General features: G+C 35.2%; 1 long non-coding RNA gene across 1 annotated transcript in view; it reads left to right on the top strand.

Moving 5' to 3' along the window:
• Positions 1 to 10,220, top strand: part of LOC130305852 (uncharacterized) — a 46,175-nt gene extending 35,955 nt beyond the window's left edge. Inside the window, exon 3 of the long non-coding RNA XR_008855280.1 lies at positions 10,142 to 10,220. This is a non-coding gene — a long non-coding RNA (uncharacterized LOC130305852). The remainder of the gene's footprint in view (positions 1 to 10,141) is intronic.
• The last annotated feature ends 5,111 nt before the right edge of the window (positions 10,221 to 15,331 follow it).

Genomic DNA, 15,331 nt, shown 5'->3' on the forward strand with positions numbered 1-15,331 from the left:
GAATGGAAACAACCGTCTGTGGCTCAAGCTCGACTGCCCCTTTCTTTGAGTGGCCCCTCAATGTTGTGGAAACGGGTGGAGGACATTGTCTCCATTAGAATGGGTCCCCCTACGATGCTTCGGCTGTTGATCTGAAGTGCATTCTGTGCTTTGGAACCTCGGGGGCAAACTGTATTTCTGTTATTAATTTTTAGTTTAGCAATTCCCACCGCAACATGGTTAACCTCTATCCTAAATTTCTGCACAAAATTGATAACAGACATTCCAAGAAATATTTTACCAAATAAAAATATATAAAATATTGATGAAACTGATGAATAATAATAACAACAAAAATAACAGTTTTTGATTAAAAAACAAAAAAACTAAAATAATTTATAAAATATTTTGCTCCTGCCCCCTTCCCCCAAAAATAAAAAATTATATATTACCCTTAAAATTTATGAATAAAGAAACAAAAAATAACACATACCCCAAACATTACAAACACAAAACCCCCAAAAACCTAACAATAGTCTCTGTCAACATCATCCTGGGAGGGATAATACACTGCACTGCAATAGAAATATAAATCCCTATCATCTATATCTCAATGGGTTCCATCTTTTCTTTTGTTCTTTTTTCTAATGCGGTTTTATAATCCCTGAGACAAGTAGTTCTGGCCCTAGAGTGTTAGATATATTAGCGTCTGTAGCATGTATAAGGGACATGTTATCATACCTGTGTCTTTTTATAGGTGATTGATGCCCAGTGAGAGGGTGAAAGGGACCTATACCCCCGTCAGCTGCAGGAAAGGAACAAAGAGACAGGTAATTAATATTTATATTAATTACTGATAACAATCAGGCTAGATACAACATCTAAACCTGCAAAGATGTCATAGTCTCTACCTTATACATGAAGATATATGTGTTTTTAATAAGTATATCGTCTATAGACAGCTTCTTATATAACACAACCATGTCTCAGGTACAGAGATTAGGAACATTTATGATTTCTAATATCTGTTTTTTATTTGTAGTAATCCCTTTTTCAATAGACTGACCGCAAATTTAAGACATAACTGTACTGTAAAGAAAAATCTATAAGTTAATGTAATAAATCCCATACTATAACTGATTATTGCCATTTAAAACTATGAAAAATACATTATGTTGATTATAAAACAGAAATACAGAATGGAGACAACCGTCTGTGGCTCAAGCTCGACTGCCCATTTCTTTGAGTGGCCCCTCAATGTTCTGGAAACGGGTGGAGGACATTGTCTCCATTAGAATGGGTCCCCCTAAGATGCTTCGGCTGTTGATCTGAAGTGCATTCTGTGCTTTGGAATCTCGGGGGCAAACTGCATTTCTGTTATTAATTTTTAGTTTAGCAATTCCCACCGCAACATGGTTAACCTCTATCCTAAATTTCTGCACAAAATTGATAAAAGACATTCCAAGAAATATTTTGCCAAATAAAAATATATAAAATATTGATGAAGTTGATGAATAATAATAACAACAAAAATAACAGTTTTTTATTAAAAAACAAATAAACAATAATAATTTATCAAATATTTTGCTCCTGCCCCCTTCCCCAAAAATAAAAAAACATATATTACCCTTAAAATTTATAAATAAAGAAACAAAAAATAACACATACCCCAAACATTGCAAACACAAAGCCCCCAAAAACCTAACAATAGTGTCTGTCAACATCATCCTGGGAGGGATAATACACTGCACTACAATAGAAATAAAAATCCCTATCATCTATATCTCAATGGGTTCCATCTTTTCTTTTGTTCTTTTTTCTAATGCGGTTTTATAATCCCTGAGACAAGTAGTTCTGGCCCTAGAGTGTTAGATATATTAGTGTCTGTAGCATGTATAAGGGACATGTTATCATACCTGTGTCTTTTTATAGGTGATTGATGCCCGGTGAGAGGGTGAAAGGGACCTATACCCCCGTCAGCTGCAGGAAAGGAACAAAGAGACAGGTAATTAATATTTATATTAATTACTGATAACAATCAGGCTAGATATAACATCTAGACCTGCAGAGATGTCATAGTCTCTACCTTATACATGAAGATATATGTGTTTTTAATAAGTATATCATCTATAGACAGCTTCTTATATAACACAACTGTTTCTCAGGTACAGAGATTGGGAACATTTATGATTTCTAATATCTGTTTTTTATTTGTAGTAATCCCTTTTTCAATAGACTGACCGCAGATTTAAGACATAACTGTACTGTAAAGAAAAATCTATAAGTTAATGTAATAAATCACATACTATAACTGATTATTGCCATTTAAAACTATGAAAAATACATTATGTTGATTATAAAACAGAAATACAGAATGGAAACAACCGTCTGTGGCTCAAGCTCGACTGCCCCTTTCTTTGAGTGGCCCCTCAATGTTGTGGAAACGGGTGAAGGACATTGTCTCCATTAGAATGGGTCCCCCTACGATGCTTCGGCTGTTGATCTGAAGTGCATTCTGTGCTTTGGAACCTCGGGGGCAAACTGTATTTCTGTTATTAATTTTTAGTTTAGCAATTCCCACCGCAACATGGTTAACCTCTATCCTAAATTTCTGCACAAAATTGATAACAGACATTCCAAGAAATATTTTACCAAATAAAAATATATAAAATATTGATGAAACTGATGAATAATAATAACAACAAAAATAACAGTTTTTGATTAAAAAACAAAAAAACTAAAATAATTTATAAAATATTTTGCTCCTGCCCCCTTCCCCCAAAAATAAAAAAACATATATTACCCTTAAAATTTATGAATAAAGAAACAAAAAATAACACATACCCCAAACATTACAAACACAAAACCCCCAAAAACCTAACAATAGTCTCTGTCAACATCATCCTGGGAGGGATAATACACTGCACTGCAATAGAAATATAAATCCCTATCATCTATATCTCAATGGGTTCCATCTTTTCTTTTGTTCTTTTTTCTAATGCGGTTTTATAATCCCTGAGACAAGTAGTTCTGGCCCTAGAGTGTTAGATATATTAGCGTCTGTAGCATGTATAAGGGACATGTTATCATACCTGTGTCTTTTTATAGGTGATTGATGCCCGGTGAGAGGATGAAAGGGACCTATACCTCCGTCAGCTGCAGGAAAGGAACAAAGAGACAGGTAATTAATATTTATATTAATTACTGATAACAATCAGGCTAGATACAACATCTAAACCTGCAAAGATGTCACAGTCTCTACCTTATACATGAAGATATATGTGTTTTTAATAAGTATATCGTCTATAGACAGCTTCTTATATAACACATCCATGTCTCAGGTACAGAGATTAGGAACATTTATGATTTCTAATATCTGTTTTTTATTTGTAGTAATCCCTTTTTCAATAGACTGACCGCAAATTTAAGACATAACTGTACTGTAAAGAAAAATCTATAAGTTAATGTAATAAATCACATACTATAACTGATTATTGCCATTTAAAACTATGAAAAATACATTATGTTGATTATAAAACAGAAATACAGAATGGAGACAACCGTCTGTGGCTCAAGCTCGACTGCCCATTTCTTTGAGTGGCCCCTCAATGTTCTGGAAACGGGTGGAGGACATTGTCTCCATTAGAATGGGTCCCCCTAAGATGCTTCGGCGGTTGATCTGAAGTGCATTCTGTGCTTTGGAACCTCGGGGGCAAACTGTATTTCTGTTATTAATTTTTAGTTTAGCAATTCCCACCGCAACATGGTTAACCTCTATCCTAAATTTCTGCACAAAATTGATAAAAGACATTCCAAGAAATATTTTGCCAAATAAAAATATATAAAATATTGATGAAGTTGATGAATAATAATAACAACAAAAATAACAGTTTTTTATTAAAAAACAAATAAACAATAATAATTTATCAAATATTTTGCTCCTGCCCCTTTCCCCAAAAATAAAAAAACATATATTACCCTTAAAATTTATAAATAAAGAAACAAAAAATAACACATACCCCAAACATTGCAAACACAAAACCCCCAAAAACCTAACAATAGTGTCTGTCAACATCATCCTGGGAGGGATAATACACTGCACTACAATAGAAATAAAAATCCCTATCATCTATATCTCAATGGGTTCCATCTTTTCTTTTGTTCTTTTTTCTAATGCGGTTTTATAATCCCTGAGACAAGTAGTTCTGGCCCTAGAGTGTTAGATATATTAGCGTCTGTAGCATGTATAAGGGACAAGTTATCATACCTGTGTCTTTTTATAGGTGATTGATGCCCGGTGAGAGGGTGAAAGGGACCTATACCCCCGTCAGCTGCAGGAAAGGAACAAAGAGACAGGTAATTAATATTTATATTAATTACTGATAACAATCAGGCTAGATACAACATCTAAACCTGCAAAGATGTCATAGTCTCTACCTTATACATGAAGATATATGTGTTTTTAATAAGTATATCGTCTATAGACAGCTTCTTATATAACACCACCATGTCTCAGGTACAGAGATTAGGAACATTTATGATTTCTAATATCTGTTTTTTATTTGTAGTAATCCCTTTTTCAATAGACCTACCGTAGATTTAAGACATAACTGTACTGTAAAGAAAAATCTATAAGTTAATGTAATAAATCACATACTATAACTGATTATTGCCATTTAAAACTATGAAAAATACATTATGTTGATTATAAAACAGAAATACAGAATGGAGACAACCGTCTGTGGCTCAAGCTCGACTGCCCATTTCTTTGAGTGGCCCCTCAATGTTCTGGAAACGGGTGGAGGACATTGTCTCCATTAGAATGGGTCCCCCTAAGATGCTTCGGCTGTTGATCTGAAGTGCATTCTGTGCTTTGGAATCTCGGGGGCAAACTGTATTTCTGTTATTAATTTTTAGTTTAGCAATTCCCACCGCAACATGGTTAACCTCTATCCTAAATTTCTGCACAAAATTGATAAAAGACATTCCAAGAAATATTTTGCCAAATAAAAATATATAAAATATTGATGAAGTTGATGAATAATAATAACAACAAAAATAACAGTTTTTTATTAAAAAACAAATAAACAATAATAATTTATCAAATATTTTGCTCCTGCCCCCTTCCCCAAAAATAAAAAAACATATATTACCCTTAAAATTTATAAATAAAGAAACAAAAAATAACACATACCCCAAACATTGCAAACACAAAACCCCCAAAAACCTAACAATAGTGTCTGTCAACATCATCCTGGGAGGGATAATACACTGCACTACAATAGAAATAAAAATCCCTATCATCTATATCTCAATGGGTTCCATCTTTTCTTTTGTTCTTTTTTCTAATGCGGTTTTATAATCCCTGAGACAAGTAGTTCTGGCCCTAGAGTGTTATATATATTAGCGTCTGTAGCATGTATAAGGGACATGTTATCATACCTGTGTCTCTTTATAGGTGATTAATGCCCGGTGAGAGGGTGAAAGGGACCTATACCCCCGTCAGCAGCAGGAAAGGAACAAAGAGACAGGTAATTAATATTTATATTAATTACTGATAACAATCAGGCTAGATATAACATCTAGACCTGCAAAGATGTCATAGTCTCTACCTTATACATGAAGATATATGTGTTTTTAATAAGTATATCGTCTATAGACAGCTTCTTATATAACACAACTGTGTCTTAGGTACAGAGATTGGGAACATTTATGATTTCTAATATCTGTTTTTTATTTGTAGTAATCCCTTTTTCATTAGACTGACCGCAGATTTAAGACATAACTGTACTGTAAAGAAAAATCTATAAGTTAATGTAATAAATCACATACTATAACTGATTATTGCCATTTAAAACTATGAAAAATACATTATGTTGATTATAAAACAGAAATACAGAATGGAAACAACCGTCTGTGGCTCAAGCTCGACTAACCCTTTCTTTGAGTGGCCCCTCAATGTTGTGGAAACGGGTGGAGGACATTGTCTCCATTAGAATGGGTCCCCCTACGATGCTTCGGCTGTTGATCTGAAGTGCATTCTGTGCTTTGGAACCTCGGGGGCAAACTCTATTTCTGTTATTAATTTTTAGTTTAGCAATTCCCACCGCAACATGGTTAACCTCTATCCGAAATTTCTGCACAAAATTGATAACAGACATTCCAAGAAATATTTTGCCAAATAAAAATATATAAAATATTGATGAAATTGATGAATAATAATAACAACAAAAATAACAGTTTTTGATTAAAAAACAAAAAAACTAAAATAATTTATAAAATATTTTGTTCCTGCCCCCTTCCCCCAAAAATAAAAAAACATATATTACCCTTAAAATTTATGAATAAAGAAACAAAAAATAACACATACCCCAAACATTACAAACACAAACCCCCCAAAAACCTAACAATAGTCTCTGTCAGTATTATCCTGGGAGGGATAATACACTGCACTGCAATAGAAATAAAAATCCCTATCATCTATATCTCAATGGGTTCCATCTTTTCTTTTGTTCTTTTTTCTAATGCGGTTTTATAATCCCTGAGACAAGTAGTTCTGGCCCTAGAGTGTTAGATATATTAGCGTCTGTAGCATGTATAAGGGACATGTTATCATACCTGTGTCTTTTTATAGGTGATTGAGGCCCGGTGAGAGGGTGAAAGGGACCTATACCCCCGTCAGCTGCAGGAAAGGAACAAAGAGACAGGTAATTAATATTTATATTAATTACTGATAACAATCAGGCTAGATACAACATCTAAACCTGCAAAGATGTCATAGTCTCTACCTTATACATGAAGATATATGTGTTTTTAATAAGTATATCGTCTATAGACAGCTTCTTATATAACACAACCATGTCTCAGGTACAGAGATCAGGAACATTTATGATTTCTAATATCTGTTTTTTATTTGTAGTATTCCCTTTTTCAATAGACCTACCGTAGATTTAAGACATAACTGTACTGTAAAGAAAAATCTATAAGTTAATGTAATAAATCCCATACTATAACTGATTATTGCCATTTAAAACTATGAAAAATACATTATGTTGATTATAAAACAGAAATACAGAATGGAGACAACCGTCTGTGGCTCAAGCTCGACTGCCCATTTCTTTGAGTGGCCCCTCAATGTTCTGGAAACGGGTGGAGGACATTGTCTCCATTAGAATGGGTCCCCCTAAGATGCTTCGGCTGTTGATCTGAAGTGCATTCTGTGCTTTGGAATCTCGGGGGCAAACTGTATTTCTGTTATTAATTTTTAGTTTAGCAATTCCCACCGCAACATGGTTAACCTCTATTCTAAATTTCTGCACAAAATTGATAAAAGACATTCCAAGAAATATTTTGCCAAATAAAAATATATAAAATATTGATGAAGTTGATGAATAATAATAACAACAAAAATAACAGTTTTTTTTATTAAAAAACAAATAAACAATAATAATTTATCAAATATTTTGCTCCTGCCCCCTTCCCCAAAAATAAAAAAACATATCTTACCCTTAAAATTTATAAATAAAGAAACAAAAAATAACACATACCCCAAACATTGCAAACACAAAACCCCCAAAAACCTAACAATAGTGTCTGTCAACATCATCCTGGGAGGGATAATACACTGCACTACAATAGAAATAAAAATCCCTATCATCTATATCTCAATGGGTTCCATCTTTTCTTTTGTTCTTTTTTCTAATGCGGTTTTATAATCCCTGAGACAAGTAGTTCTGGCCCTAGAGTGTTATATATATTAGCGTCTGTAGCATGTATAAGGGACATGTTATCATACCTGTGTCTCTTTATAGGTGATTAATGCCCGGTGAGAGGGTGAAAGGGACCTATACCCCCGTCAGCAGCAGGAAAGGAACAAAGAGACAGGTAATTAATATTTATATTAATTACTGATAACAATCAGGCTAGATATAACATCTAGACCTGCAAAGATGTCATAGTCTCTACCTTATACATGAAGATATATGTGTTTTTAATAAGTATATCGTCTATAGACAGCTTCTTATATAACACAACTGTGTCTTAGGTACAGAGATTGGGAACATTTATGATTTCTAATATCTGTTTTTTATTTGTAGTAATCCCTTTTTCATTAGACTGACCGCAGATTTAAGACATAACTGTACTGTAAAGAAAAATCTATAAGTTAATGTAATAAATCACATACTATAACTGATTATTGCCATTTAAAACTATGAAAAATACATTATGTTGATTATAAAACAGAAATACAGAATGGAAACAACCGTCTGTGGCTCAAGCTCGACTGCCCCTTTCTTTGAGTGGCCCCTCAATGTTGTGGAAACGGGTGGAGGACATTGTCTCCATTAGAATGGGTCCCCCTACGATGCTTCGGCTGTTGATCTGAAGTGCATTCTGTGCTTTGGAACCTCGGGGGCAAACTCTATTTCTGTTATTAATTTTTAGTTTAGCAATTCCCACCGCAACATGGTTAACCTCTATCCCAAATTTCTGCACAAAATTGATAAAAGACATTCCAAAAAATATTTTGCCAAATAAAAATATATAAAATATTGATGAAGTTGATGAATAATAATAACAACAAAAATAACAGTTTTTGATTAAAAAACAAATAAAAAATTATACTTTATCAAATATTTTGCTCCTGCCCCCTTCCCCAAAAATAAAAAAACATATATTACCCTTAAAATTTATGAATAAAGAAACAAAAAATAACACATACCCCAAACATTGCAAACACAAAACCCCCAAAAACCTAACAATAGTGTCTGTCAACATCATCCTGGGAGGGATAATACACTGCACTACAATAGAAATAAAAATCCCTATCATCTATATCTCAATGGGTTCCATCTTTTCTTTTGTTCTTTTTTCTAATGCGGTTTTATAATCCCTGAGACAAGTAGTTCTGGCCCTAGAGTGTTATATATATTAGCGTCTGTAGCATGTATAAGGGACATGTTATCATACCTGTGTCTTTTTATAGGTGATTAATGCCCGGTGAGAGGGTGAAAGGGACCTATACCCCCGTCAGCTGCAGGAAAGGAACAAAGAGACAGGTAATTAATATTTATATTAATTACTGATAACAATCAGGCTAGATATAACATCTAGACCTGCAGAGATGTCATAGTCTCTACCTTATACATGAAGATATATGTGTTTTAATAAGTATATCGTCTATAGACAGCTTCTTATATAACACAACTGTTTCTCAGGTACAGAGATTGGGAACATTTATGATTTCTAATATCTGTTTTTTATTTGTAGTAATCCCTTTTTCAATAGACTGACCGCAGATTTAAGACATAACTGTACTGTAAAGAAAAATCTATAAGTTAATGTAATAAATCACATACTATAACTGATTATTGCCATTTAAAACTATGAAAAATAAATTATGTTGATTATAAAACAGAAATACAGAATGGAAACAACCGTCTGTGGCTCAAGCTCGACTGCCCCTTTCTTTGAGTGGCCCCTCAATGTTGTGGAAACGGGTGGAGGACATTGTCTCCATTAGAATGGGTCCCCCTACGATGCTTTGGCTGTTGATCTGAAGTGCATTCTGTGCTTTGGAACCTCGGGGGCAAACTGTATTTCTGTTATTAATTTTTAGTTTAGCAATTCCCACCGCAACATGGTTAACCTCTATCCTAAATTTCTGCACAAAATTGATAACAGACATTCCAAGAAATATTTTGCCAAATAAAAATATATAAAATATTGATGAAATTGATGAATAATAATAACAGCAAAAATAACAGTTTTTGATTAAAAAACAAAAAAACTAAAATAATTTATAAAATATTTTGCTCCTGCCCCCTTCCCCCAAAAATAAAAAAAACATATATTACCCTTAAAATTTATGAATAAAGAAACAAAAAATAACACATACCCCAAACATTACAAACACAAAACCCCCAAAAACCTAACAATAGTCTCTGTCAACATCATCCTGGGAGGGATAATACACTGCACTGCAATAGAAATATAAATCCCTATCATCTATATCTCAATGGGTTCCATCTTTTCTTTTGTTCTTTTTTCTAATGCGGTTTTATAATCCCTGAGACAAGTAGTTCTGGCCCTAGAGTGTTAGATATATTAGCGTCTGTAGCATGTATAAGGGACATGTTATCATACCTGTGTCTTTTTATAGGTGATTGATTCCCGGTGAGAGGGTGAAAGGGACCTATACCCCCGTCAGCTGCAGGAAAGGAACAAAGAGACAGGTAATTAATATTTATATTAATTACTGATAACAATCAGGCTAGATATAACATCTAAACCTGCAAAGATGTCATAGTCTCTACCTTATACATGAAGATATATGTGTTTTTAATAAGTATATCGTCTATAGACAGCTTCTTATATAACACAACCATGTCTCAGGTACAGAGATTAGGAACATTTATGATTTCTAATATCTGTTTTTTATTTGTAGTAATCCCTTTTTCAATAGACTGACCGCAAATTTAAGACATAATTGTACTGTAAAGAAAAATCTATAAGTTAATGTAATAAATCACATATTATAACTGATTATTGCCATTTAAAACTATGAAAAATACATTATGTTGATTATAAAACAGAAATACAGAATGGAGACAACCGTCTGTGGCTCAAGCTCGACTGCCCATTTCTTTGAGTGGCCCCTCAATGTTCTGGAAACGGGTGGAGGACATTGTCTCCATTAGAATGGGTCCCCCTAAGATGCTTCGGCTGTTGATCTGAAGTGAATTCTGTGCTTTGGAATCTCGGGGGCAAACTGTATTTCTGTTATTAATTTTTAGTTTAGCAATTCCCACCGCAACATGGTTAACCTCTATCCTAAATTTCTGCACAAAATTGATAAAAGACATTCCAAGAAATATTTTGCCAAATAAAAATATATAAAATATTGATGAAGTTGATGAATAATAATAACAACAAAAATAACAGTTTTTGATTAAAAAACAAATAAACAATAATAATTTATCAAATATTTTGCTCCTGCCCCCTTCCCCAAAAATAAAAAAACATATATTACCCTTAAAATTTATGAATAAAGAAACAAAAAATAACACATACCCCAAACATTGCAAACACAAAACCCCCAAAAACCTAACAATAGTCTCTGTCAACATCATCCTGGGAGGGATAATACACTGCACTACAATAGAAATAAAAATCCCTATCATCTATACCTCAATGGGTTCCATCTTTTCTTTTGTTCTTTTTTCTAATGCGGTTTTATAATCCCTGAGACAAGTAGTTCTGGCCCTAGAGTGTTATATATATTAGCGTCTGTAGCATGTATAAGGGACATGTTATCATACCTGTGTCTTTTTATAGGTGATAAATGCCCGGTGATAGGGTGAAAGGGACCTATACCCCCGTCAGCTGCAGGAAAGGAACAAAGAGACAGGTCATTAATATTTATATTGATTACTGATAACAATCAGGCTAGATATAACATCTATACCTGCAGAGATGTCATAGTCTCTACCTTATACATTAAGATATATGTGTTTTTAATAAGTATATCGTCTATAGACAGCTTCTTATATAACACAACTGTGTCTCAGGTACAGAGATTAGGAACATTTATGTTTTCTAATATCTGTTTTTTATTTGTAGTCATCCCTTTTTCAATAGACTGACCGCAGATTTAAGACATAACTGTACTGTAAAGAAAAATCTATAAGTTAATGTAATAAATCACATACTATAACTGATTATTGCCATTTAAAACTATGAAAAATACATTATGTTGATTATAAAACAGAAATACAGAATGGAAACAACCGTCTGTGGCTCAAGCTCGACTGCCCCTTTCTTTGAGTGGCCACTCAATGTTGTGGAAACGGGTGGAGGACATTGTCTCCATTAGAATGGGTCCCCTTACGATGCTTCGGCTGTTGATCTGAAGTGCATTCTGTGCTTTGGAACCTCGGGGGCAAACTGTATTTCTGTTATTAATTTTTAGTTTAGCAATTCCCACCGCAACATGGTTAACCTCTATCCGAAATTTCTGCACAAAATTGATAACAGACATTCCAAGAAATATTTTGCCAAATAAAAATATATAAAATATTGATGAAATTGATGAATAATAATAATAACAACAAAAATAACAGTTTTTGATTAAAAAACAAAAAAACTAAAATAATTTATAAAATATTTTGCTCCTGCCCCCTTCCCCCAAAAATAAAAAAACATATATTACCCTTAAAATTTATGAATAAAGAAACAAAAAATAACACATACCCCAAACATTGCAAACACAAAACCCCCAAAAACCTAACAATAGTCTCTGTCAACATCATCCTGGGAGGGATAATACACTGCACTGCAATAGAAATAAAAATCCCTATCATCTATATCTCAATGGGTTCCATCTTTTCTTTTGTTCTTTTTTCTAATGCGGTTTTATAATCCCTGAGACAAGTAGTTCTGGCCCTAGAGTGTTATATATATTAGCGTCTGTAGCATGTATAAGGGACATGTTATCATACCTGTGTCTTTTTATAGGTGATTAATGCCCGGTGAGAGGGTGAAAGGGACCTATACCCCCGTCAGCTGCAGGAAAGGAACAAAGAGACAGGTAATTAATATTTATATTAATTACTGATAACAATCAGGCTAGATACAACATCTAAATCTGCAAAGATGTCATAGTCTCTACCTTATACATGAAGATATATGTGTTTTTAATAAGTATATCGTCTATAGACAGCTTCTTATATAACACAACTGTGTCTCAGGTACAGAGATTAGGAACATTTATGTTTTCTAATATCTGTTTTTTATTTGTAGTAATCCCTTTTTCAATAGACTGACCGCAGATTTAAGACATAACTGTACTGTAAAGAAAAATCTATAAGTTAATGTAATAAATCACATACTATAACTGATTATTGCCATTTAAAACTATGAAAAATACATTATGTTGATTATAAAACAGAAATATAGAATGGAAACAACCGTCTGTGGCTCAAGCTCGACTGCCCCTTTCTTTGAGTGGCCCCTCAATGTTGTGGAAACGGGTGGAGGACATTGTCTCCATTAGAATGGGTCCCCCTACGATGCTTCGGCTGTTGATCTGAAGTGCATTCTGTGCTTTGGAACCTCGGGGGCAAACTGTATTTCTGTTATTAATTTTTAGTTTAGCAATTCCCACCGCAACATGGTTAACCTCTATCAGAAATTTCTGCACAAAATTGATAACAGACATTCCAAGAAATATTTTGCCATATAAAAATATATAAAATATTGATGAAATTGATGAATAATAATAATAACAACAAATATAACAGTTTTTGATTAAAAAACAAAAAACTAAAATAATTTATAAAATATTTTGCTCCTGCCCCCTTCCCCCAAAAATAAAAAAACATATATTACCCTTAAAATTTATGAATAAAGAAACAAAAAATAACACATACCCCAAACATTGCAAACACAAAACCCCCAAAAACCTAACAATAGTCTCTGTCAACATCATCCTGGGAGGGATAATACACTGCACTGCAATAGAAATAAAAATCCCTATCATCTATATCTCAATGGGTTCCATCTTTTCTTTTGTTCTTTTTTCTAATGCGGTTTTATAATCCCTGAGACAAGTAGTTCTGGCCCTAGAGTGTTATATATATTAGCGTCTGTAGCATGTATAAGGGACATGTTATCATACCTGTGTCTTTTTATAGGTGATTGATGCCCGGTGAGAGGTTGAAAGGGACCTAAACCCCCGTCAGCTGCAGGAAAGGAACAAAGAGACAGGTAATTAATATTTATATTAATTACTGATAACAATCAGGCTAGATACAACATCTAAACCTGCAAAGATGTCATAGTCTCTAACAAAAAATAACACATACCCCAAACATTGCAAACACAAAACGCCCAAAAACCTAACAATAGTATTTGTCAACACAGGGGCGGACACAGACAGCAGAGGGCCCCTGTGCAAAGAATGTGCCTGCCCCCCCCCCCCCCACCACCACCAGCACTGTGCCCCCTCATGTACCTAGACCCCACCAGAGTGCCTCCACTTACCCCGCCCGTGTAGTGTCGCCACTTGCCTTGTCCACCACAGGTGGATGGAACGGCTCCTGAGGTGGGCTCCGGGTGGCTCCTGTCCCTCTCAGTGTGCGGACCAGGCCCCATGAGTACTCCCCTGAGTCAGCCTGACCCTTATCTAGCTGGCAGGCAGAGGGCAGTGCTCCCCTTTACATTCGCACCCCTTGACTTAGTACGACACCCCTTGGCACCCCCTGGTTCCTTGGCTCCTTATGTCTTTTCTGTTGTCTTTATTTTTTTTCTTCATCTGGTCCAGACACCAGGATTTCTTCCATCTTCTCTGCAGAGTCTGACACCTGGACATCATTGGTTCCTTAATTTGTCAGTAGATCCTCATCCTCTGTATGATGACAATAATCATTATAACCTTGCCAAATACTGTACCACCTGAATATAATACTGCCAACCACTGTACCCCCTGAATAATGCCAACCACTGTACCCCTGAATATAATACTGCTAACCACTGTACCCCTGAATATAATACTGCCAAATACTGTACCCCTGAATATAATACTGCCAACCACTGTACTCTATTAATATAATACTGCCAACCTCTGTACTCCATTAATATAATACTGCCAACCACTGTACTCCATGAATATAATACTGACAAATACTGTACCAACCACTGAATCATCCCATACACCCCACGCACTCCATCCTCAGTCTCCTCATCACCCCATATACCCCACACACCCCATCCTCAGTCTCCTCATTACCCCATACACCCCACACACCCCATCCTCAGTCTCCTCATCACCCCATGCACTCCATCCTCAGTCTCCTCATCACCCCACGCACCCCATCCTCAGTCTCATCATCACCACATGCACTCCATCCTCAGTCTCCTCATCACCCCATACACCCCATGCACTCCATCCTCAGTCTCCTCATCACCCCATGCACTCCATCCTCAGTCTCCTCATCACCCCATGCACTCCATCCTCAGTCTCCTCATCACCCCATACACCCCATGCACTCCATCCTCAGTCTCCTCATCACCCCATGCACTCCATCCTCAGTCTCCTCATCACCCCCATACACCCCACGCACTCCATCCTCAGTCTCCTCATCACCCCATATACCTTAAGCACCTCATCATTATTACACAGCTGACACACCCACATCAGGGCTGCCGTCAGAAATGTTGGGGCCCCTTACACAGGTCAAGGCCTCCTTCAACCCCTCCCCGCCCCCAAGTAATTTTTAGATTGCATATACTTATCAATGCTGTGCCATAGCACAGAATTGATCAGTGTTATTGGCGCTACCTTACTACAGGC

Source organism: Hyla sarda, unplaced genomic scaffold (genome assembly GCF_029499605.1).
Source record: "Hyla sarda isolate aHylSar1 unplaced genomic scaffold, aHylSar1.hap1 scaffold_1334, whole genome shotgun sequence".
Lineage (NCBI taxonomy): Eukaryota > Metazoa > Chordata > Amphibia > Anura > Hylidae > Hyla > Hyla sarda.